General features: G+C 50.3%; 1 long non-coding RNA gene across 1 annotated transcript in view; it reads right to left on the reverse strand.

The window, feature by feature from the left end:
* LOC117803314 overlaps nucleotides 1–24,471 on the reverse strand; it is a 324,599-nt gene that overhangs the window by 237,530 nt on the left and 62,598 nt on the right. The window contains exon 3 of the long non-coding RNA XR_004627015.1: nucleotides 20,249–20,380. This is a non-coding gene — a long non-coding RNA (uncharacterized LOC117803314). The remainder of the gene's footprint in view (nucleotides 1–20,248; nucleotides 20,381–24,471) is intronic.

Consider the following 24,471-nt stretch of genomic DNA (forward strand, 5'->3'; position numbering starts at 1 on the left):
ATCTTAGAGTAAGGTAGATCTTTGTAAATAGGACCCAAATCCAGAGCCCATTTCACTAAATTGATTCATTTGACCATATGGAAATCAGATTCAACGAGTTTGGGGCTGGTGAGGTGGGAAACAACCAAACAAAGCCAAGAAACAAATGAGAAACTGGAAAACAAATTGGGAAAACCATATCACAAACAGTTAATTTACTGAAAGGAGAAAGAATGTCTTATAAATCAAAGAGAAATTGGGCAAATGGTACAAACAGACATTCATCTAAAAGGGGACAGCTCCCAAACACAAGAAAAGATGTTTGCCCTCACCTGTAACAGGAGAAATATTAACATGGTGACATTATTTTAACCTAACAGATGGCCAAATGTTAAAAAGTTCAATACCCCTTTGAAAGGGTTTAAGACACAGTTGGCTTTTGGTGTTTTTGTTTTTTGCCAGTAGAAGTGTAATGTGATATCCCCTGGTTGAGGTTGCTCCTAGCTGGGTCTTTGACCCTAGGCAAGTCTCATACCCTGAGTCTCAATAGCACTCTCTTAGAATTACTTTTAGAATGAAAAGGAATGGCATATGCAAACTGGCACAGTGCTCAGTACAGTAAGACTGATACACCTCACACCTTGGTTACATACTACCCTCTGCCCTTGTGGACTCAAAGTCAATATTCTATCCACAGCTAAGTTTGTTCAGAGGCTCTGCTCTTTGGGGAAGGGGTCCTCCTCCCAGAGCTAGAGGAGGGAACTGGTATATCCCAGATGCCCAACCATGCCTGAGAAGGGCAAAGGCCCAACCCCCAACCCTGGAAGCCCAGGATTTGCCTCCAGAGCAAGCCTCAGCCCAATCTGGCCAGCTAGTGGAGTAGAAAAGAACAGCTCAGAGACCTGGGCCAAAAACAATGGGCATGCACACAAAACCAGGGGCAGTACAGCCCTCAGACTGTATTTTGAGGTTGCTGATGCCCTCTAACTGGACAAGATCCCCAACTGCTCAGTTCCAGCCCCAACACCAGCCCCAAGTACCAGGGGTTGACTGAACTCTCTGGCCTCCTCCCAAGTGGGAGAATGCAGGGAAGGTTGTCTAGATGCTTTGACAACCAGCTGCTGGAGGCCAGCCTCCCCATGGACCTCCAGACCCTTCAGCACACACTCAGCTCTTCTTGGAGGTAGGAAAGCTGGTGCCTGCTTGAACTGAGTCTGCTACCAGAAAAAGGAGGTATGTACTTAGAATCCTTTCCAGCCTGGGCTGGAAACACAGCATCTCTGTGAGCATGTTGCTTCCCTTCTCAGGGCCCCAGTTACCTCCCCATAAAATGAAGCAATAGGACAAGCAGCCTCTGTGGCACCTTCCAGCTCTGACACTGTGTGGCTCTAGGATCTCTCCCAAGAGCCAGCTTGAAGACCAACAAGACTGCTCTTTCTGGTAAGTTCCCCAGGGAAAGGAATGGGTAGGCGGGGGCTCTATTCTGACCCTGTTAGGGGGATGGACGCCTTCCTCTGCAAGCATCTCGGTGTAGGAGGGGGGCTTCAGCCATTCTTGACAGGGTATTACGTGGAAATTCTGGCACCATGACACAACAAATGCCAGTCTATCGGTAGAAATGGCAAAGTAGATGTTCAAAAACCAGTTAGAAGCCACTATGATCCACAGAGAGGATGCAAAAGATAGAGAAAGTTGGAATAGAGAGATGAATCTGAAAAGTAGTTTTATTTGTGGAGAACTGCTGTAAGTGTTCCCCATCCTACCCTAGGCAGGAGCAATGAAGAGAGGCATGCCCAATCAGGGGGACTTCCAAAAGTCTCTCCAAGAGCTTGATAAGGGCCCCTTGCACTTTGAGGAGCCCAAGGGTCTAGTGACTAGCTTTTGCCAGGATATTTAAAGAGTAAGAGAAGGAGGCCCATGAACTGCTTTCACGGCAGAGGAAGAACTGCTTCTGGGGTAAGAAGCCCTGCACCCCCAGGATTTGTCAGGGACAGAAGATGCTTCTGCATTTCCTTAGACTGGAAGTGGGAAGGAGAGAGCCATCCACAAGCCACTTTGTATCCTACACAAGACGGGCACCTGGGAGGGTAAGGGGATGCCAACAGTGAACACCCACTGGATGCAAAGGGGGCATTCTGGGGAGGGGTGGCAGCTGGAGGATGGCCCACGTAAGCGAGCTGCCATCAGACAGGAGCCTTTGAGAAACCCACAAGAGATGATTTGGCTTCAAACACCTGCTGGTCCAGAGGGCACGGAGCCATTTTGTCTGTAGGGTTTCATCAGGAAAGTGGAACTGCTATGAGTGAGACTAAAGGAAATCGGGACTTATTACAGGAATTAGCTTTCCATAATTGTGTTAGCTGGAGAAGGGGTCTATGGAAGGCTGTTGCCTCTGTCTGATGTTGGGCCTGACATCACCATAGATCATGAAGCAAGGGACAGCAAGGGCAGACTGGAGCCTGCACCTGCCTCTCCATCCCTCCAACCTCGTCAAGAGGCAGAAGGAGCGGAGCCCCTGGCTACAGAGCAGCACACACACCTGGCCCAGGACTCAGAGCGGCGGAAGGGGGAGACCCAGCAGAGGCAGCAGCGTGGCCCTGCAGAGGTGAGCCAGAAGACTGTCGGCAATATGTCTGAGCTACAGTGGCACCTGGTTCCCTGTACCAACCTTTGTAGCCTAACAGCTGCTGCTTGCCTTCTGCCTTCCAAATCTCACCCAGATTTCTCTTGTGCTCAATCCTAATCCAGAATCATTCTGAGAAGGGAATTCTGGGACGCTTCACTCTAGCTGAGCTACGTTGATAAAGCACAAAACCACCACAGCCACCTTCTGACAGCAGAACTTTCTCCTCTCCTCCACCTCCCTCCCTGCACTCCCACACCTGAAGGGTCAGGAATGGCAGCTGGCAAAGCAAACTGGTAAGGAAAAGAAGCTGAATGCATCTTCTGCTCCAGGACAGGCAGCTGGACCCACCTCCCTCAATATTCAACTAGAAATCAGATGCTGTCACAGTACCAACCAAAAATAAAAAGTACTTGGAAATTAATCTACCCGAAAATTTTCAAAGAGCCTTTACAAAGACAAGTTATAAACTATTAAAGGATAAAACAGGAGACCTAAATAAGTAGAGAAAATTATTCCCAAATTAATTCATAAACTCAATAGAATTCTGAACCAAATTCTGGCAGGCTTACTAAAAATTAGTTTTTAGTTCATTATGAATGAATCTGAATATCTTTTCCATATATCACTTATTTGTTTACTTCATTTCCTCTTTAGGGAAATTGTCTGTTTCTAAGATCGCCGTCCTTCTTAGGGGTGTTCCTGGTTCTCTTGATTGGATGAACACGTTACTAAAATGACAAATATTTTCCTGTCATGCTCATACAAAATACCTCCAAGTTTGTTGATTACCCTTAAGTTCTGCTCACACTGTTTGGACATCAGGAGTTTTACATTTTTATTTGGTTAAGTCTGTCAGGGTGTATATGATTTCTTCCATTAGTTTTAAAGTTAGAAACAGAAATCAGATATTTATTCTAGCTTTCTGTGATTTCACTTTTACAGTTAACTTATTTTTTTTAACTGAGATATGGTTGACATACAACATTACGTTAGTTTCAGGCGAACAACATGATTTCATATATGTATATGTTACAAAAGGATCACCTGTTAACAGCCATCAACATACACAGTAACAAAATTTTTTTTCTTGTGATGAGAACTTTTAATATCTACTCTCCTAGCAACTTTCAAATGTGCAATACAGTAGTATTAACTATACTTGCCATGCTGTACACTACCTCCCCGACTTGTTTTATAACTGAGAGTTTATACCTTTTGACCTCCTTCACCCCTTGTTCCTTACCCCCCACAGCAGTTTTATCCAAACAAAATGTATCTTCTGATGATATAAACTATGTATCTGGATGTATGCCTGTCTTCTTCCCATCCCTACCCACTGTCTAATTTTTCCCAGCATCTTATGTTTGTAACAAAGTGATTAATTTTGTATTATCTTGACACCTGGCATCAGAATTCCTCCTGGGGACAAGAGTCACTGTTTAGAAGGTCCTCTTAATAAATGTGGGATAAAAGGTGAGCCCTCTGAAAGCCCTAGTGAACAGTGGTACCAAAACTTTGGATAAGGGGGAAAGCCACTCTGAATGAGATTCAGAAGGAATTCGTGGTTATTCGCATCCTAGGGAAGTGAGAGAAAATGAAAAACAAGAAGGGAAGATGGTGACATGTCCTTTAGAAGCTGATGCTTGTTGGGGAAACTGAATCTCCTTGCATTTCAGCAATTGAAACCCTCCCTCTTTTGTCACCATCCTGCTTAAAATTCCTTGTATGGGTTAATTTTTCCAGCTGGAATTCCCTAGAAGATTGAAAAATTCTAAAATGGTAGAACAAAGAGCTACATAGTTTTTTTTTCTAAAGGAAGAACAAAGAGGAGGGACATGCCTTATCAGCTACTGGAAAAAGTCCACCCATGGTAATCGTTTTAGTCAGGATAGGCACGATTTTGCTGCAGAAACAATAACCTCCCAGTGCAATCATTTACAACGGCCAAGGTCTGTTCCTCACTCACGTTACATGTCCATCGAAGGTTGCCTGGGGGATCTGCTCCGTGTCATCCAGGCTGACAGCGCCTACCTGACTGAGCATCACAGGTTGTCATGGCAGGGGGAAGGGAACGTGGGGAATTACACACTGGCTCTGAAAGCTTCCTTCCAGAAGTGACATGTGTCACTTCTGCTCATATTCCATTGTCCAAATCAAGTCATAGAGCCACAGCGAACTCCAAGTGGACAGGGAAATGCAATCCTACCATTTTCCTGAAAGAGAGAACTATGCTATTTTCAAACAGTGCTAATGATGACAACAATCACTTTTTAAAAGGAAAACTGGAGGGAGTACTGACACAAGGACTAACAAATAAATGAATAAAACAAAAGAGAACACACAACAAAACATATGTGTGTGTGTGTGTGTGTGTGTGTGTGTCCATTAGATCAGGCATATGACACAGGCGAAATCATAAAGACTGGGGGGAAAGGTGATTTGTTTAGTGGGTAGTGTTGGGAAGATTGGCTTACCATACAGGTGAAAAACAAGTTTAAATCTCTCCTTCTGCTATATAAAAACTTGAACTTCCAAAGATTCGGGCCCTAAATGTGACCTGCAAAACTACTGGAGAGTATATTAAAAAAAAATCTTTGTGACCTTGGTGTGGGAAGATTTCTTTAATAAGACCCCAAAAGGCTCAAACCATCAGGGAAAAAAAGAAATGATGCATTTGACTAGAATAAAACTGAGGTTTTCTGTTCACCAACAGAACAGAATGTCAATTACCAGGCAGGTGACCAGCCGGGAGAAGCTGTTGCATCAACTGAGATGGAGAACATGCCTATATCTAGCAAATGTCATAGATTTGAACACCTTCAAATGAATAAGAAGAAGGAAAAAAAAACCAGAAACAAAAGAAAGGGAAAGAAATATGACCAGGCAATTCATGAAAGGTGAAATCTGCAAAGTCCCTCACTGTAACAGGTACACCGCGAGGTGCGCAGCTGCACAGTAATCAGAGAAACACGAGAACCAGGGGAGCACCCCCGTAAGGCCTGTCAGCCTGGCAACAGTTAGAAAGCCAGATGACAGACACCAAGTGCTGGAAAAGATGTGGGGAAACCGCCAGCCACGGGCACTGCCAGTGATGGAATCTGCGGAGAGAGCCCATCTCAGGAGCCCTGTGGCCAGCAAGCCCTCTCCCGGGTGTGTGCTGCACACAAGCTCCCACAGAGACCCACAAGGGGACGTGCTTGAAACTGTCCATCAAGACAAGGAACTGAGGCAGCCTGGCGTCTGTCGCTAGGACATCAAAGCACCCTTCAGTGGGCGCGTAGGCAAACTCCCCTGCATCACTGAGAAGCAGGGAAATGGATGTAGATACAGTGGCATGAACGAATATGAAAACAGTCGAGCAAAAGAAGTAAGGTGAGATATGGCAGGGACAGGGCAGTAAGCATGGGGGTGAGATGATAAGAAATAATAAAGCAAAACAAAATAGCGGCCTTTCACAGATGAGTGGTGATAGTTGCCCCGTACTGCAGAACATGATGAACTCAGTCCTATGCTTCTCTCGCCCACTAAATGGAAGGAAAAAGAAAGCAACCAATCGGAATCACCGCACTGCCAGGCAGTGGCACTTGCACTCTTACTCCGTGGGTTAGAAGGCTTCTCACACTTCCACCTGCACATTCCTGGGCTCGGCTCCCAGACATTCGGATGCAGGAGGCCTGACATGGGGTCCCAAGGATTTGCATTCCCAGCCAGCTCCCCGGTAATGCTGCTGCTGTCCAAGGAACCACACGTTGAGGAGCAAGAAGTTAGACCACAGTCAGAAAACCATACCTCCTGCTAAGGAGACTGGAAAGGCTAGCCTAACTCTGCCCCAGGAAGGAGACGAAAAAGGTCTAGTAAACAGCTGGTCAGTGTCCGCCCCATGGTCACACTCTCATTTCCAGCACCTGCACGTCTCGCTCATTGGCTCCTTCCACATACCCACATCGGGCTTCCCTGCTACACTGTAAACTCCGTGAGGGCAGGGCTCATGCCTCGCTGTGCCCCCTTCCCCCGGGGCCCCCAAGCCTATCTCAATGCCTGGCACATAGCAGAGATTCAATAAATGCTTGCTGAAACTACGCTGGACATTTAAAGTTTCTGAGCACAAAAATGACTGGTAAGAGTCAGGATAGGGATCGCACCAGCAACTGGGAAAGAGTGGCTCAGAGTGGGAGTAAAATAAGCATCAGGTGAGGCAGGTGTAGACTAGGGAGGCTGGAAAGGAAAGGAAGTGTCCTGTGGGTCTCTGCCTGTTGCCAACTGCCAGATCAACTGAGTTTCTTTCATCTACTCCTCTCCCTTGCCTCTCTCCTCCCTTCCTCCACACCCTCTCCTCCAGCAACAGTCACAGAGGACAGCAGGGGCAAGACCAACTTGGACCCCATGGACTAGCCCAAAATTGCTGGGAGTCGGGAGTGGGGGCAGGAATCCAGTCCTACAAGTCCAGAGTGGATTAGCCACTCTGAACAGCAGGTTGGCTGGATGCAAGGCCACGTGCTGCCTGGAACCCAAAGAGTCAGGGCAAGACCATCTCTGGGGATGGAGGAGTGACTCCATTTGTCTCAGTGGTTCTTTCTTCCCTTGTGCCCCCTCCTCGTCTTTCTGAGCTCTGCCCTCGGTGCTTCAGCTTGGAGAAGCACTAAAGCCAGAGCCTGTTCTGTGGCCAAGTCAACACATCTGCTTCGATCTCAGTCCCCATACCTGCAGTGAGATACGTGAACCCTTCTAAGACAATTAAAATGCCGAGGTTCTAGGAAGTTATTTACACCTTCATGTAATTTATTTTGTACCCCTTCCCGAGTGTTTTTTCCCCTAAGGGGAGCAGGGTAAATAAGTGATTTTAATGGTGATATGTCATGCCGCCATAGTGCCTCTGCAGGGAAGATTACAAGACATGCTTCCTATATGACCTGGTCAGCTGGCCGTGGGAGGGCAGCTCTCCCATCTATCCGATTCACTGTGTCTTTACCCCATCTCTATGGAATCTAAACTCTCCCACAGAGGAAATGCCACATGTAGAACATTGCTCAAATTTTCCAATTGTTACCTGGGATTCAGGCAATAGGGGAAAGACATCCTTTATTATGCCCGAGGCACTGGGGAAGGAGTGTCTGGACCTGGGGTGGGAGTGGGTCTGTGGCCCCCTGGCTAGTCCATCCCTGAGGCTGCAGGCTCCCACAGCCCTCAGGCTGAGATTGCTGCGAGCGCCCAGCCAGGGAGCCCAGTTCCCAACCCCAGGCTGACCTCTCATGGCCAGACCCTGCAAAGCAGTTTGGAAAGAGGGTGAGGAGTCATCCATGTGCTCATCGTTTTCTCACCACCTTCCTCAAAAGAGAGGGAAGAAAGGGGACAAAGAGGAAATCAGGAGAAGTAAGTTGGCCCTCCCACCCTCCAGCCTTCCCCCTCTCCCAGACTCCAGCTGTCGGCCTAAAATCACAAAGCCGTTTCGCTCAAAACCCCAAGAAAAGAAAAAGAGAGGAAAGCGAAGGGAAGAGAAGCAGCAGCAGTGAATTTCAAAAAGAGGGCTAATTTGTGCAGCGCCGGACAGCTGCATTTGCATAATGAAATGTGCAGAGGATGTTTGGCTCATGTATTTTTTAGAAGGTTTAACTTTAATTTTATTTAGCCTAAGAAGGGCATGTCACTCAAACTCCGCTGGTCATTTATAAAAATATGTCAATTGTGTTTCCAAGGAGCTGTCTTTCTGGCCTAAGTGGCTGGTGCCCGAGGTTGTGAATGCTAATGCAGAGGTCGGAAGATCAATGGGGAGGGGAAAGCAGGAGAGGAAAAACTGGGAGGGGCAGAGACACCAAGAAAGAGACACCGAAGATGCAGAGAAGAAAGGATAGGCAGGAAGACAAAGAAAGAAAGAGACGGAGTGTGGAGTTGGACAAGGCCCGCTGGACTCAAAAGAAGCAGGTCAGGTAAACATTCACAGCAGGTGTGGGGACGGGCATTCCCAGTGGACCACACCTCGCTCATGCAGGTTGGCCCAGCTCTCCCAGCCTGTGGTGTTCAGGTTTGTTTTGAGTATTGCTACTCTAATCTCCAAAAAAATACCACTTCCAAGAAGGGCACCCTAGGACCAAACTGTCTGTCTCCTACCCCTGGGTCCTGCACTGGCGGCATCTTCTCCCATCTGTAATTCTGAACCGTAATAAAGGAGCTCGATTGTGGGCTGTTTGCATCAGCGATTGGCAAGGGAGGGCTGGGTTGAGCGAAGCTGTGTACACTTCTTTCCTCTTGCCATTAGGGCGATAATTACCCTTCAACTCCCCTCGCTAGTTTCCACTCAAACACCCCCGCCTCCTAAATAAAGCTCTCTCAGGCTTTCCCAGCACACACTAGGACAGCAACAGCAGCACAAAGAGATAAGGAGTGGGGAGGAGGGGGAAGCTGTGTCGCAGAATATCATCCTCCCTCCCCCACTGGCCTCAGAGCGCTTCAGAGAGACCCTAGACTCTCAGACCCAAGCCAATCTCTGATTCACTAGTGTGGAAACGAAGAGCCAGGGAAGGGAGGAAGCCCACCCGGAGGTAGCCAGGCCGTCGGGTTAGAGCTCTCGAGGCCACACCTCACTGCTTCCCGCCTTCCCTTGCCAACCCGCTGCCCAGAGCCTAGGTTTCCTCTGCCTCCTCTCTGGTCTCAAGGACCAGAAAGGAGACCCCCAGTAACCTGCTCAGGAGATGTCCACCTCACAGCTCCTTGCAGGCTCTCTACGTTAGGTTGTCTAATCTGAGCATTCAGCTCTCCACTGGATCTGTGGACACAGCTGGGGGAACAGGCATTCTGGTCTGGTGATACCTCCAATGGTCCCCATCTTGGAGTTCACAATGGCCGATACCGAATGTGGGGCTGGGGGGCACACTAGAACCCTCCCCACAGGAGGTATCCCAGTCCCTACTGCAGACAAATGACAATTATACACACAGTCAAGGTGGTCTGGGGCTGGAGCCAACTCCCAAAGCTCATGGACTTGGCAGAGGGTGCAGGGTAGGGAGGATGGCCCATATGGTGACATGGGACAGTGGCCTGAGGGGCAGGGGATTTAGAGCTGGTCCATCTGGGTTCAAATTTACTTGAATTAATCACTTGAACAAGTCACTAACCTCTCTGATCCTCCCTTTCTCATCTGTAAAAAGGAGGGAAGTTGATCTTACCCCATCAGATTGCCACGAGGCTTTGACATCATGCATTACAAGATGTGTGACCTGTGGCGGTAAGAAGGTTTGAAGGACTTTCTGCCAGGACAGACCCTACGTGCAAAGTACCACACCAGTCCTGGGCACCTCGGGAGGCAGAAACAGAACCGGGAGAGCAGAGCCAGCTGCTGCCCCTGAAGAACGCCTCATACGTAACTACTACCAATGGCCCATCATTGTGTCAGTCCTTGTTGCTAACAAAAGAGCTGGACAAAGAATAGAGACTCAGAGACTCTGGAAGCAGAAGAGATAGAAACAATCTAATGCAATACTCTTCTAATGCTTTCAATTCAAAGATAAGAAGTCTCAAGTCCAGAGAGGGGCATGAACAGCCAGCCCCACATCACATAGCTGGTCCACACAGAGCCAAGACCTGAACCCACCTCTCACGTCCTGGTTTCCTCTCCTCTCTGATGGTAAGACTAACAGCTTCTGGTGTGTGAGACTCCCCCACCTTCCCACCCCCTACCTCCTCCCCACCCCATGCACACACACCTGCACGTGTGCAGGCACACACACACAGGTCCCGAAAGGGCTTGAGTGGGCTTCCGGACCACCAGTTTCCACTATGCAGACAGAGAGGGCAGCTGAGACCAGATTTGGGTGGGAGAAGAGCCAGGGGAGGGGGTTGGCTCTGGCCACTGCAGCCCCTTGGGAGACTCCCACATATGGCTAGGCAGGCCTGGCAGCCCGTGCGCACTAATCCTGCTGTCAGCCAGGCCGAGCGCCGGATGAGGAAATGTCACGTTTCAAAGGAAATTATTTCCATTTTCTCCCCAGGAAAGGAAAAGGCAGAAAGACAAGCAAACTCCCAGGGTTGTGTGTTGGGAGACAGGCCAGCATATGGACCCGAGACAGGCGCCCCCTCCTCCTCCTCCAGTCCCTCTGTGGACGCCCAGAAGTGACAGCGATCGCCTCACTGAGTTCATTCCAGCCAAGGACAAATGGATTTCACAGTTTATCAAGGGAGGAAGGGGCGTGTCACGAACTCATCAACCGTGACCCACCTTTGGTCCCTGCTTTCCCACCCTGAGCTCAGCCAGAGTCCCCTCCCCGGGCTGGCTCCCGGGCACCTGCCTCCGGGATCTGCAAGTGTGAGAGAGATATCGCCCTCGATCCTCTGTGCTGTGCGGTACGTGCCAGACCCTCTGCCCCCGCCCGGCCCTGAGATCCTGCCTCTTATCTGGGGCTCTCCACTCTGCAGACAAGACAAAACCTCAAGACCCAGGGAATGAAACAATGCATGCTCGCTCTCTAGATTTCTCTCTCTGCTATTACTTTTCTGCTGCTCTACCTTCTCCAGCCTCATCTGAGACAATAATAAACACTTCTCATTCTCACCGCCACGGAAAATGATGGGGCTTCTTAATTACAAAAGTAGTGCCACAATATTAGCAATTAATTAATTCTAATCTGGCCCGGAAGAGAGGTCGGGCGCACAATTGCCCCACAGGCCTCTGGAGCCGAGGACCACCCCAGCGGATACTGTGATTGAAATATATTTGTACGGAGTTATTAGATACTATCTGCAATCAATCCATTACCATAAACTTAAGCTTCCACATTCTTTCATATTAAATGAATTTTCATATCACATTTCCCAATAAGCACTACCTCAAGTCAACCCTTATTTATCTAATAACGCCATGCAAATATTTTATTATATTTCAATGAAATGTGTCGAAAACTATTACATTGTGCTGCCTTTGGGGGAGGGCACAATGCTGAGTGGGAGGTGGGGAGACTTCCCTCAGCGTCTGCTTTGTTAGGAAGCAACCCCCTTCCCGACACCCACATGTCTCCAACTCCACTCTAGGCCCCCAGCCCCTTCAGGGAGGCAGGTCTGCAAGGAAAGGGTTTCCACCCCAGACAAACTGAGGGACTTGCAGGGCAAATACAAGCCCTTCAATGAGGAAAGGGACCCTTCCCCAGTTGCAACAGCCCTCTGTGCTGCCCAGTGGCCATGGTCCGAGACCAGTGCTAGACAGTTGACTGTGCAGTCACACAGAGCCCCTCGCTCAGAGGGCCCTGTGCTTTGTTTATGGGTCTGCTGTCACTGTGATGAAATTCTCAATCATCTTTGAACAAGGGGCTCCACATGTTCAGTTTGTGCCAAGGGACCCCACAAATGCTGTAGCTGGTCCTATCCAGGACACACTCTAATTCCATCAATACTGTTTTGTACTTCTCAGACATGCTGTACGCTCTGAGGTGTTCACCTACAATCTAGCAGCCAAACCTCTGGAGTCAAAGGCCCTTTCCGGTCCTGCCTTTCCTGCCCACCCAGACCCCCTTCCTGACACAGTCCCGCTCCCAGAGATCTCACCATCAGGCAACCGAGGACCCAGAGGCATGTGCCAGAAGCTACACACCCAACAAGCAGAGATCCTGGACCCCAGAGTCGGGATGGCTCCCACTGCATTGCTGGTGCCATTGTCACGAGACCGTTCTGGGCCTGGGGACAGGTGGAACTGGTGCCTGCTCAGTGTCTCCCAGGATCCCGTCCCTGCTACATGGTGATCTGTCACTACCCCCATGACAGCTGGCAGAGTTCAGGGTGAGCGTGAACCCCTATCTCCCTGTCCCTACTGTTCAGTCTTTCTAACTAATCTAGAAGGACTGGCCTCTTGGTGACCAAAGCTCCCAAAACGGCCATTTGGTTTTTGTTTTGTTTGTTCTTCAGATTATTAATTTATTTATTTTAGAGAGAGCATCAGCAGGGGGAGGGGCAGAGGGAGAGGGAGAGAATCTCAGGCAGACTCTGCGCTGAGTGGGGAGCCCAATGCAGAACTCGATCCCATGACCTAAAGACCAAGACCTGAGCCGAAACCAAGAGTCGGATTTTACTGACTGAGCCACTAGGGCATGCCCGCCATTTGGTTTTTAGCTTTGTGGTCCCTTCAGCCAAGAAACATTTCCCAGGGACTGGAGGGCATCAAACTTACACACATATCTCCTTCCCTGCTCTGGTCTTCAGTTTTACCAACTGCAAAATGGGAAAATAATATCTTCAATGAAAATCAGAGCCTTTGTGGAAATCAGGTGAAACAGTAGTTTCTAAAGCCCCATGTGATCTTCTGGCTCTCAAGCAAGTGTGTCTGGGGTAGAATGGGTCCTCAGTGATCTATGAGCTTCCCCAGGCTTGTGGTCCACTGTGTAAGCTCCTCACACATCACCTCCATGCCCCCCAATAATACTGTCTCCTCAACACATTATCAAAACTCACATCTGCTCAGTCAGAAAGGCAAGGGGGGCTCTTGCAAGCAGAACAGACTGATAGCAGGTAGGAGGGAACAGTCCCTACATAAGGAGTCGAGGGGTCATGTAAGCCACCCTGGCTTGGTGAACACTAGAACCCCATTACTGAGGGACTGAGACCTCAGAGCTGGGTCTGGCCCCCCAAGCCAGCAATGGGGGCGGGGAAGTCCAGCCCAGCTGGCAGGCAGCGCTCACTGAGATGAGGCTTCCTTCTTCCCATGCCCACTTCCGTTTGGGTTACTCATGTGCCTCCTTCTCACTCCCAACTTACACATCTGAACCTCCACCACTGTCCCAGGAGGCCATTTCACAGGTGAGGAGACTGAGCTCCCACACGCTGTCACTGGCAGAGTTGAGATTCTAATCTGGATCCAGCTGACCACTTTCCATGACTCGAGGCAACACAGTGCCCTGCCTCTCACTCAAGCATCTGCCTTCTAAAAGAGCCTAGTCACAAAGTGAAACCTTGACTCCAGAATCCTGAGAGGTCTTCATTCAGTCATCCCACAAATACTGACTCCACGCTGACGATATGCCAGGCACGGTTCCGGACGTGAAGCATACCAGACGAAGGCCTGGGCCTCCAGGAGCTTACGTGCTGACCTTTGACTGCAGTCCTCGGATCCATCCAGAGGCTGCACTGGGTCTGCTCTGAGCTTGGAGTGGCCACCACTCAGCATCTAAGCGCTCAAGGCAGGAACCAGAGAGAGAGGAGCCCAGGGCCGGTGGCCTGCCTGCCTCCCAGATTAGGCACTGTGCCCTCTCAGTGCTTGCCATGGCCTCCAGGGGGCTGACCTAAGATTTGAGGAAAGTCAGAGTCACTGCTCACAGGAAAAGGGGATTCCAGGTAATAGGATAGAGGACAGGCGTCATGACGGAGAATCTTCCAAAAATTCTGTAAGTGTATCCTACAGAAAACCACTCACTGGTAAGGTGAGCTTGCACCCAAGCTCTGTGTGTGTGTGTGTGTGTGTGTGTGTGTGTGTGTGTGTGTGTGTGAGAGAGAGAGAGACAGAGAGAGAGAGACAGAGAGAGAGAGAGACAGAGAGACCCATCATTCAATCCTCAGTGCCCTGAAGGCAAAAACACCAGCCTCCCATTTTTCAGCCCCAGTCCTCATCCAGCTATGTTCGGGGGACTTCAGGGCTCTCAGTCCTTGGGGGGACTGACCGCTGGACAACCTGCCTGACTGGCCGGTGGTGCACAAACCTCTCCCAGGCCCCCACAGGACACAGGCTCCTCCTCCTCTCAATCTGTTCCCTCCCTCTCCTCCCCCTCCGTCTAATCATTCATGGTGACAGACTGACAGAAGTGCCCCCACCAGATAAAACTGCCTCTGGGCACAAGTACAAAACATAAAACATTTAGGGAAAATCATCCAAGAACAGTTGGCACCACGAGTAAACTGCTTTAAACACTCAACTATAAGCAACCAGTTTAAAACACTGGCACAGCTGAGTCCTGGCATCAGCTCGGCCAGCCTCGGGGGGTCTCCATCCTCAGTGCCCCTGGGGCTCTCCAAATCATAGCTGCCTTCTCCTGGCCTCCTCCTTCCCCTCCCTCCTAAAACCAGCCAGGGGCCCCTCATGCCCCATAGGCACATCCAGAAAGTCCCAACAGTGGAGGACGCAAAAGGAAAAATTCCCTTTTAGGGAGTACCCTCCCACCAACTCCCACATACTCCCCGCTGACAGTAAACAGGTCTGAGCAGCCTTACTATTTGCACAGGATGGATGACCCACACAGTCAGCCGCTTCACACTGTGCACCCCACTGGCCCTCACAGCAGCCTGTGCGGTACGCCTCTAACTCCATTCTTGAGATGCACAAAAGGCCCAGAGGCAACTGCCCAGGGTTGGCAGGTGGCAGAGCTGGGACAAGTCTCTTCTTTGTGGCCTTCCCACCATATCCAGCTGCTTCTCGGCCCACACTAGAGTACCTCTTTAGGCTCGGATGTGGTTTCCTTGGGGAAACCTGGGCACAGGATCAAGGGGGAGGACAGGTATGGCTCCAGAAAGAAGCAGTGCTGGGGAGGGAGTCTGGGAGTCTGCTGGGCTCAGAGGGGTGGGGCCTCCCACTGAGACCTCGCTGTCCTGCTCCCCATTCAACTCAGGCCAAGCTCTCCTCCCAGGGGACCCAGGTTGGTGCCTGCTCCCCAGCAGGAGACCTGGATCTGGGCAGGAGCTGAGTCCAGGCTGCCCCCGCCCTGCTGTGGTGCTCCCAGGAGCTTTGTGAGAAAAGGAACCTCTAACATGTTACCTGAACTATGAATGGTTCACAGGCAAAGATGTGGAGACATGGCAATCCAGGCAGAGGGGACAGCATGGCACACCTGGGACTGCAAATATTTCATGATGGATGCAGCATAGACCAAGATGGGACACAGCAAGAGAGATGAGCCCGGAAACAAACAGAGGCTGAGCCACACAAAGGCAGGGGAGCTTTTGGTATCCGAGAGCCTGAGAACAAAGGAAATGTACCACGGGTTTGGAGCAGTGGAGTGCTAAGACTTCTCTGGTCTTCACAGAGGCAAGGGATTGGAGTGGGCAGGACTGGAAAGAGGGGGACAGGTGTAGGAGCCAAGGCAGTACCCCAAGCTGGGGCAGCAGGGACAGAGCGAAGGCAAAGCGGTGATGGGACCACAGAGGTAGACTTGGCAGCATTGTGTGTTCTAGGAGATGGAAAGTGAGAGCACTGAAAGAGGCCCACAGGGCTTCTGGTGTGGGCAGCAGGGGAGAGGGTGCCCAGAGCCTAGAGCACTGCCCGGCAAACGGCAGGCACTCGGAAAATAAGTGCTAAATGAAGTGATTCACCAAGGGAAGGAATACAGGAGGGGAGAGTGTTTGTGGGGAGAGGGGATGGTGAGAGAAATCTGGGGGATCAGCCGCAGAGAAGGATACACAAGGGCCAGGGTGGAGGGAACGTGCCAGAGTCACCAGCAGATAGACCACAAACGAAGGCATGGGATCGGCCTCAAACCCCCACACAGAACTTGGGAAGTGAAACTGAAGGAGACAGAGAACGGAACACTGAGAAATATCAAAATTTAAGGAAACAGGAAACAGAGTTTACAACTCAGACCATGAACAAAAAAGGAAGAGTATAGAAAGAGAATGGAAGAAAACAGCACCATGGGAAAGAGAGTGTTTCCAGAAGGTGTGGTCAACTAGATCGGACCACAGGAACAAGTCAAGCAGAGCACGAGCAAAACCTGCCCATCACATTTAGTGACACGAGCAGGTCACAGGTGACCTCAGCAGAGTAATGGGTGAAATCGATTCCAACTCAGCGAATGGAATAAAAATAGAAAATGATGACGATGTTTCAAAAGGTCTGGCTCTCCAGGAGAAAGGAAAGAGGAGCGACGACCAGGGAGGTGTAGGAAGTCAGAAAAGGGTGTGTTTGTGTACGAGAGATGCTGATGTTCCAATGGTGCACAGAGGGATCCAGACAGGGAGGGGTGCTTGTAGTTACAGCAGAGAAAGGTGCTTGCTAATGGTCAGATTAAGTCCTGGCAGGAGACAGAAAAGTTGGTCCCCCGTCAACAGGGATAGGAAAGATCCAGGAAAAGCTCAGACACAGATATGCGAAGCTGGTGTGGGGGAAGACGAAGTCTGTTGAAGGCACGGCGGTGGAAGGGCCGCTGCTGTCTCAGTGGTGCCGGAGGTGGGATGAAGGGGGGAGGGAGGTGCAGCGTTGAGGAGGTTCAAGGGCGGTAAAGGAGGCTGGAGACACCTTCTTGGAGAAATGGAAAGAGGTCTACCTAGGGAACCAGAGGAGGGCTGCAGAGAGCACCACTGAAGGCCGGGTGAAGTGCCACGGTGCTCAACGTTGTGTGTGTGTGTGTGTGCATGTGCGCATGTGTGTGTGCGTGTGTGTGCACGTGTGCGTGTGTGGCCAGAGGCACTCATCACCCCAGACTGAGAAATGGAGAAAGGAGACCATTGGATTGATCCAGGGTTTAAGAGTTTGTCCAGATCACGAGACACAGACAATGGAGCAAAGGATCTGAGGATATTGCAAATGGGTGGCTGAAGTGCTTAATTCTATGTGTAAAACTGACTGCATCACAGGGTGCCCAAACATTCGGTTAAACATTATTCTGGGTGTGCCTGTGAGGGTGTTTTTGGATGAGATTAATATTTGAATGGATAGTGTGAGTATAGCAGATTGCCCTCCCCAGTGAGGGTGGGCCTCTTCCAATCAGTTGAAGGCCTGAATGGAGAATAAAGACTGACCCTCCCAAGAGTAGAGGAAAACTCCCCCTTTCAGACTGGAACTGAAACATCGACTCTCCCTGGATCTGGATCCTGTTGGCTTTCAGGTTAAAACTACAGCAGTGTCTCTCCTAGGTCTCCAGCTTACTGACTGCAAATTTTGGGACTTCTCGGCCTCCATAACTACATTAGCCAATGTCTTATAAATATAGGTTGCCTCTTACATAAATATACATATAGATGTATAGATACAATCATCTATTGGTTCTGTTTCTCTGGAGAACCCAAATACAGTGGCTAAATGGTGGACCACAGAATTTAAGGTGGATGGGAAAGGAAATGAGGACAGGGAAGTGACAGAAATCAAGGGGCTCTCAAAGAGTGAAGGAAAAAACCAAAAACGCTTACTGGGAAAGAAGAAATGGCAAGAAAGAGAACTCAGTTGATGGGAAGTTGTGGTCAAAGCACAGATGCAGGATTTCAGAGTAGGGGGGCAATTCTGGACAATAAGATCCAGATGTCACCGTGGAGGTGGCTGCCGAAAATAGAGCAAAGATAAAGGCCAATATATATGTGAAGAGACATGAGGAAGAAGCCAGGATTTTGGATGATTCTCCTGTGTGGGCACTGAAGTTTCCAGCACCCGGGAGGCCTTGGCATGAGAATGAAGGCTGAGATATGCCACGTGTCCCATGCAGAAGGGAGAGTCACAGCTCCTGTGATAAATCACTGGGATCTGCGGGTTATTGCTACTGTGATAACCAAGGATGGCATGAATGAGAGCTTTGGCAGGCTATGGCGGGCCACAAGGTCTCCATGAGATTTTGTCACGATATTTCCCTGGCAGATTGGACTGGCACAGGAGAGAGACATAGGAAGACGCTGAAGAAGAAACAGAAGTGGGAAGGGAGTAAGACAGACTTTTCTAGAAGGACTCAGCCACAGCCTAGACTGATCAGGACTCTACCCTCACCTACTTAGTAAATACGGGTCTGGAACAAAGTGTCCTCCAGGCTCCAGAGATTTACTGAGAGGCTGGAAGACCTGTCCTCAGCCTGGGGATCTATGGGTCTGGGTCTGTCACAAATGTGCTGTGAGCAGGGTCATTTAACCTCTCTACATCTCTGAGGTCCCCATCACCCTGAGATGGTTCATTTACTCCTTCATTCGTTCTATCAACAATGTATCGACCACCTGATACATTCCAGCACTTTTCCAGGGACTGGAATTGGAGACTGAGACTCACGTGGTTCTCCCAGGGAGACTGTAGATTGAAAGCAATGTGCCCTTGGAAGTCCTCCCTGGAGCGGTCAGCAGCCAGGGGGTCAAGGAGGCCAGGTCCATCCAGCGGAAGAGCCCCCTTCTCTGGTCCCTCCCCAGCAAGGTGAGGGTACAAAGACATGGGACTTCCCCACCCTGGCTGCTGGGCTGTGTGGATTCCCCACAGATGGCTCGGTCAATTTGGGAAGGCTTTGAACCTGCACAGCTGTGACCTCCCTGCCTTCCCCAAAGCCCAGAGGAAAAACTCTGCCCAGAAGGAAGCAGGCAGTTGGGGCAGAGGGGGAGTAGAATGATTGAGGTTTGCAAATAACGAGGTTTCACCCTCGGGGGCCCTGGCCTGTCTAGCACTGTTGCTGTGGCCTTCTGGGGTGTCCAGCCTGCCCATGCCCTGTCTCTGCATCACCACCCCCTCCCCCGTCCCTCCCTGACCCTCTGGCCAAGCCCCTTTTCCTGCTCTCCCCTGGCAACTCCAGCTCCGGTCACCCTCGCTCGCATCCATGTCTCTTTCCTATTCTCCTTTCCCTGGCTTCCTCTGCTCCCTCAGTCTCTCTCCATCTGTGCCTCCTTCTCTCCCTCCACAGTCTCTAACCCGGGCACTCAGGCTCTGCCTCTGCCTCTCTGTCCTCCCTTTCCTCCCTCTTTCAAATCAAATCAACAAGTATTTATTGAGTCTGACCCTCTCACTCTCTCCCCTCCCCTGACCCTGCCTCTCCTTGGCCTCTACTCCCACCCACGTCTGCTGCCCTGTGGTCCATTCCACTCACCCGGGAGCCCCCCCGCGGGAGGCTGTCAGCGAGCGGCAGGCAGGGCCGGGGGGGATGAGGAGTGAGACATGTCCCTCGCGCCCGCACTGAAAACCAAGCCAGCGTCCCCGCTCTCCCCCAGCTTCTCCTCCCTGCAGGCAGCCCAGAGAGCATACATTATTTAGAGAAATTATTTAGCATTCTGCTTCTGTCATTCCTTGCCATGGCACCAGGCCCTGATATGTGATAAAAATATCAACGTTAAATCGACTCTGACAACTGCTGTTTACTTGCAGTGTCACTAGAGCCTAGAGCCGGGGGCAGAGTCGACAGCTCCTGCAGGACCTGAGGCGCCAGCAGCAGCAGCAGCAGCAGCAGCAGCAGCAGCAGCTCAGAAGGCTCTCCAGCTCCCCAGACGGGCAGGCCCGGCTGGGAGAAAGACCAGGAAGGATGGCTGTGAGAGGGGCAGCCCCTGGGACGCGCGGCTGCCTGCATACCATGCTGCAACCGCCCCCCCGCCAGTCTTTCCCATTCTGCCCAACCTTCCCACACTGGCAAGTGTTCATTTCACCAGCAGTAGAAAAATTCCAATAAAACCCCAGCAGAGTCTTTACAACATGCACAGCACTACGCGAGCAGTCAGTTACGTGATACCTTCAGGTTCCACATCAGTCCTGGAGGAAGGGAGTTACACCCCTATTTTCCAGACTTCAACACTGAGGCTGGGAGATGTCATGGAGCTTTCCTGAGGGCACACAGCTAGCAAGCATGAAGCCTGGGCTAGGACCTGGGTCTGTCTGATGCAAGCCCAGGGCATCTATGTGTGGCGATCGGAATCCAGCACGGGGCATTCCAAAAGATGACTATCCTCCGAAGGCCAATAAGGGGGGATCCCTTCCCCTAGTGTGTGACCACCAACCTGGTATGGACTAATTCAACCTACCTGGATGGAGGTGGAAGCATGGATCACTCGACCTGTGTTGAGGATGCCAGATGAGAGTTCGTTAGACCTTTGCACTCTTCTTGCTGTTCCCCTTTGCAGCACTCCCAGAGCTAAGCAAGGATCCACAGGCAACTGGAGAAGAGAGAGAACAGAGAACTTCAGGGAGTGAGGGGGAGAACACCAAGGACAGCAGGAGGAAGGAAGGACAGAATAAGAGCAGGAACCCAAGTCAGAGAGAGCTCTGCCTTCACAGGACAGTCACGTGACCAACATCGCTCTTGGGGGTGTCTCTTCTTGGAAACAGAAGCTACGTCCCCTCCTTCTTTTGAACTAACAAAAGGCTGAGTACGTAACAGACTGTGCAGATGTTTGCTAGTTGGGTTTTCTCCACTAAGGGCACAGGGTGGAGAATGTTATGACAGCCTCTGCAAGCACTCAAGGATGATGGTCCTGGAGTAAGTTCTCACCTGGTCCTTCCTTGTGGAAAGGACTTAGGGGCTCCAGACAGCACAGAGTCAGCATGGTGAAAGGGTCGCCATGAAAGCAGCCCACATGGAGACACAAGGTCCAAAATGAAGGTGACAGTCTCCTCTGTCTCTGCAGGGAAAGCCCTCCCTGGGACCTGGGTTCAGCGGTGAGTGCTTTAGAAAGATTTAGACAGATCAGGGTGACCAGAATGAGGACAGGCTTCAAATGATGGTAGAGGAGAGGTACTGAAGGAACTGGGTGTGTTTAACCTTACAGAAGACTCACAAGGACAAAAGATCCAATATTTAAAGAGCTATTAGAGAATGGACTTGACCATTCGGCCCATAAACTGTGGAACTGTGTTGTTGGGGAAAGGAACGGATGAGGTTGCCTAAAGCCAGAGGTGACCAGCGATGGCACTCTGACCACCCACGTGGTGGCCCCATGTGGAGAAGAACTCACAAAACGTGCATATGGAAGGACACTGGAGGAGCTCTGTTGTAACAGTAGTGAGCCTCCTATCCCTGGGTGTATGCAAGGAAAGACTGGCTGAGGGCTTGGGGGAGAAAGGCTGCTGCAGAAAGGGTTTGAATATTAGAAAGCAAATCCAAAGCTTTCAGCTCAGAGCTTCCTGGTTTCTAGGCCTCCAGGAGGACCAGAGAGAAGCACAGCTGCTCCACACACATGCAAGGCCCAGAGCAGGGTCCGTCCAAGTCCGCCTTCGCTCCTGGGAGAGCAAAGGATTTCTACATTAGCCAGCCCCCTCACAATGATGACCTGTGTCAGTCACTCGCTGTGCTATGGGAGACCCAGGTGACCCTGGGGTATAACTACCCCATTAGCCTTCCACCCCTATGTGGGATAAGGCCTCCAGATGGACTAATGAAAATCACCCAAATTGAGTTCAATTGAGCAGAAGAAAGGAGGATGGATCCCATTAATTATCCCCAGGCTGACCCTCATGCATCATCCCAAACACAGAGCAGCGCCACTTCTGACAGACAATAGCAATTAGTGATGTGGAACCTTGATGTTGTCAAAATAAAGATCCATGCTCTGCTCATAGAGCATGAGATGACAAGATGGCCCCAGGTTGGCCCGGCAAAACTGTCTCAGCATGTCTGGTGGGAGGGCACGGACTGCAGAGCCAGACAGACCTGGGCTTCTCCACTCGCTGGCTGTGTGACCTTGAACCAGTGACTTGGCTTCTCTGAGCCTCTACCTCCTCAGCCACGTAACAGTTTGAATAGAGCCCACTTGATAGGCTTATTAAGAGGATTTCATGAGCTAGGGTGTGGCATTGTCATGGACACTCTGTGTGACTTTGGGAACATCACCGCTTTCATGAAGCCCCAGTGTCTCCCTCTGCAAAATGATGGGGTTTGTCCATAGACGGCTAAGGTCCTTCAAGCTCTAAAGTCCTGCCCTCGATGATTTATGAACTCACAGCCAAGTCTGGGGTGGGCCAGGAAAAGCCACCAGTCCCTGCCACCAAACGCCCATCTCCCTCCCTCAACTCTAACTCACTCCCTTAGGACAACGGTCTCCATCTCGCCTCCCCTCCGAATCCCTACCCCTCAGGAAATCCAGACACCAACTCTCCAGACGTCCATCAATGTCATAAGACCTAGAAGTCACTAACTTTTGTTGTCCCCAGCCAGATGTCCTCTACCTCTGCCCCACACAAAAGACAGCCCACTCCTTGGAAGATAAAAAACCATTGCTTCCCTTTCCACTCCAGTATTGATTAGGAGAGTACAAGGCTATTGGTGTTTTATCGACAGGCAGCTGTCTCTCTTGCCTGGGGTAGATGGCCTTTAATAAGACAGAAAGAAAGAGAAAAACTCTGCTGGGTCATACAGTCAGAGGCCGGGAAGGCCAGATGAGGGGTGGGCCAGGCAGCTTGATGATTTGGGTTATAGTTCTGCATTTCTGAGGGACAGGGTCTCAAGGGCCACAGCTGCCCATCTCCAGCCTAGCCCAGCCAGCATATGAGGGCAGGCCAGTGGATCTACACATCTCCCCAAGCTGGACACTCTCAGCTGACCCTATACCCTGCGCACTGGACATCGCCAATTCCCTCCCCCCAATCCTAGCACCCCCTTCTCCCCACTACGTGTGACCCAGCTCCTACAGCTGGTGGTGCCTAATGGGACCCTGACCTGGCCTACTCCTCGGTCCAGGCCAGTCAGGGAGCCTGTCCTCAGCTCTAAGCTGCTGCAAGGACTCAGGGACATCGTGGGCAGCAGACTATATAAGGCGCCCTGGGGAGGACAAGTAACAAACAGGGTCACCGGGCAGACATGGGAGCCAATGCTCACCTACATTACAGAGTCAAGGATATCTCCTCTGCTCCCCTTCTCCAGCCCAACTTTGTCCCTCGATCCACCCATTCTTTCTCTCATTCAGTAAATCTTAAGTGAGCCCAATCTACACTGCAGGCACAGCCCTAGATACTGAATTATAAAAACAAATTAGACACAGTTCCTGCCCCAAGGGGCTCACAGTTGGTGAGAGTCAGATGTACATATAGAACTAGGGACAGAGTCCTAAAGATGCTGTGAGAAGGGTCATCACAGGGCACAATGGACATTGTCCACCTCCTTCTGAGAACTGGACACCAGATGGGGTGTCTCTCATTCAATCCATCAATTTATCTGGAGATAAATTTTCCCTGCTAGGGGCTGTTTGGATTTGGACCTCTGTGGAAGTTGGAGAATGACCTGGATGATATATCTGAGCCCTCACACAGCTAGGAGTCCCAGCCCAGTGCACCCAGCCTCCCAAAGCACTTGACCTTGCCCTTGACTTTCTTTCCTCTAAGCAGTAAGGATGGTAACCTGTAGCTTTTTCATCATTTCTCCCAGGGGGTCCTTGGTTTGGAGGAGGAGGCAGGGAGCAGGGCCCCAAAGAATATCCCATGGCTCCCTCCCAGACTGCCTCCCTCCAGCTACCAGATGGGACAGGTGTCAGCTCAGGAGTCCAAAATCACCAATTCCCCTCACAAGGACAGGATTCATTCTAGAGCCTCCCTCCTGGAATGTATTCCATCAAGGAAGGGGCCTGTTTGAGGGATCACTGCAGCTCAGAGAGGAATTTATAGGATTAATCTTTAATACTTGCCAGCATCAGTAATTTGGTGATTAAAAGAAGAAATAATAAAATAACAAGCTGATTCCATACCATTGGATAAGGTTCCCTCCTTTCAAACACAAATGTTCCTATACACACACATACACCAGCTGTCCCAGAAAAACCTATGGTGGCAGTAATGAGCACCAGGACCCCGATCTCAAAGGACAAAGGTGGGGTTCATGGGGATAAGGGGAGGGGAGGATGTTTCTTTAAGCTTCAAAGACAACTGTTTACAATAGATGGACAAAACTAAGCAATTCTAGAGCCGCAATATAAAGTTTGGGGAGGACAGAGTCTCCAAGCGCTACCGACAATAAATATTAAATAAGTTAAAAGTCATCCAAAATGGTAAAAAATTGAATTGAATTTAATGTTGTCGTGTAGATCCATTTGGATATAATCAGATTATAAACTGTACACCGAAGACTTGAAAACCTACAGTGTGCCATTAAGAGACCTCACTTCTGGCAGAAAAGGTTAAAGAAAGGTCATTCTCCATTCAATAAACATTTATTAGGAAGCTACCAAGGGCCAAGCACTGTGTCAGACACCGGGATATAGACACGAGCAGGAGACCACCCCTGCCCTCAGCTTGCTCATGGGCTAAAGAGAGAAGCAGA

The sequence above is a fragment of the Ailuropoda melanoleuca genome, chromosome 8 (genome assembly GCF_002007445.2).
Source record: "Ailuropoda melanoleuca isolate Jingjing chromosome 8, ASM200744v2, whole genome shotgun sequence".
NCBI classification, from domain to species: domain Eukaryota; kingdom Metazoa; phylum Chordata; class Mammalia; order Carnivora; family Ursidae; genus Ailuropoda; species Ailuropoda melanoleuca.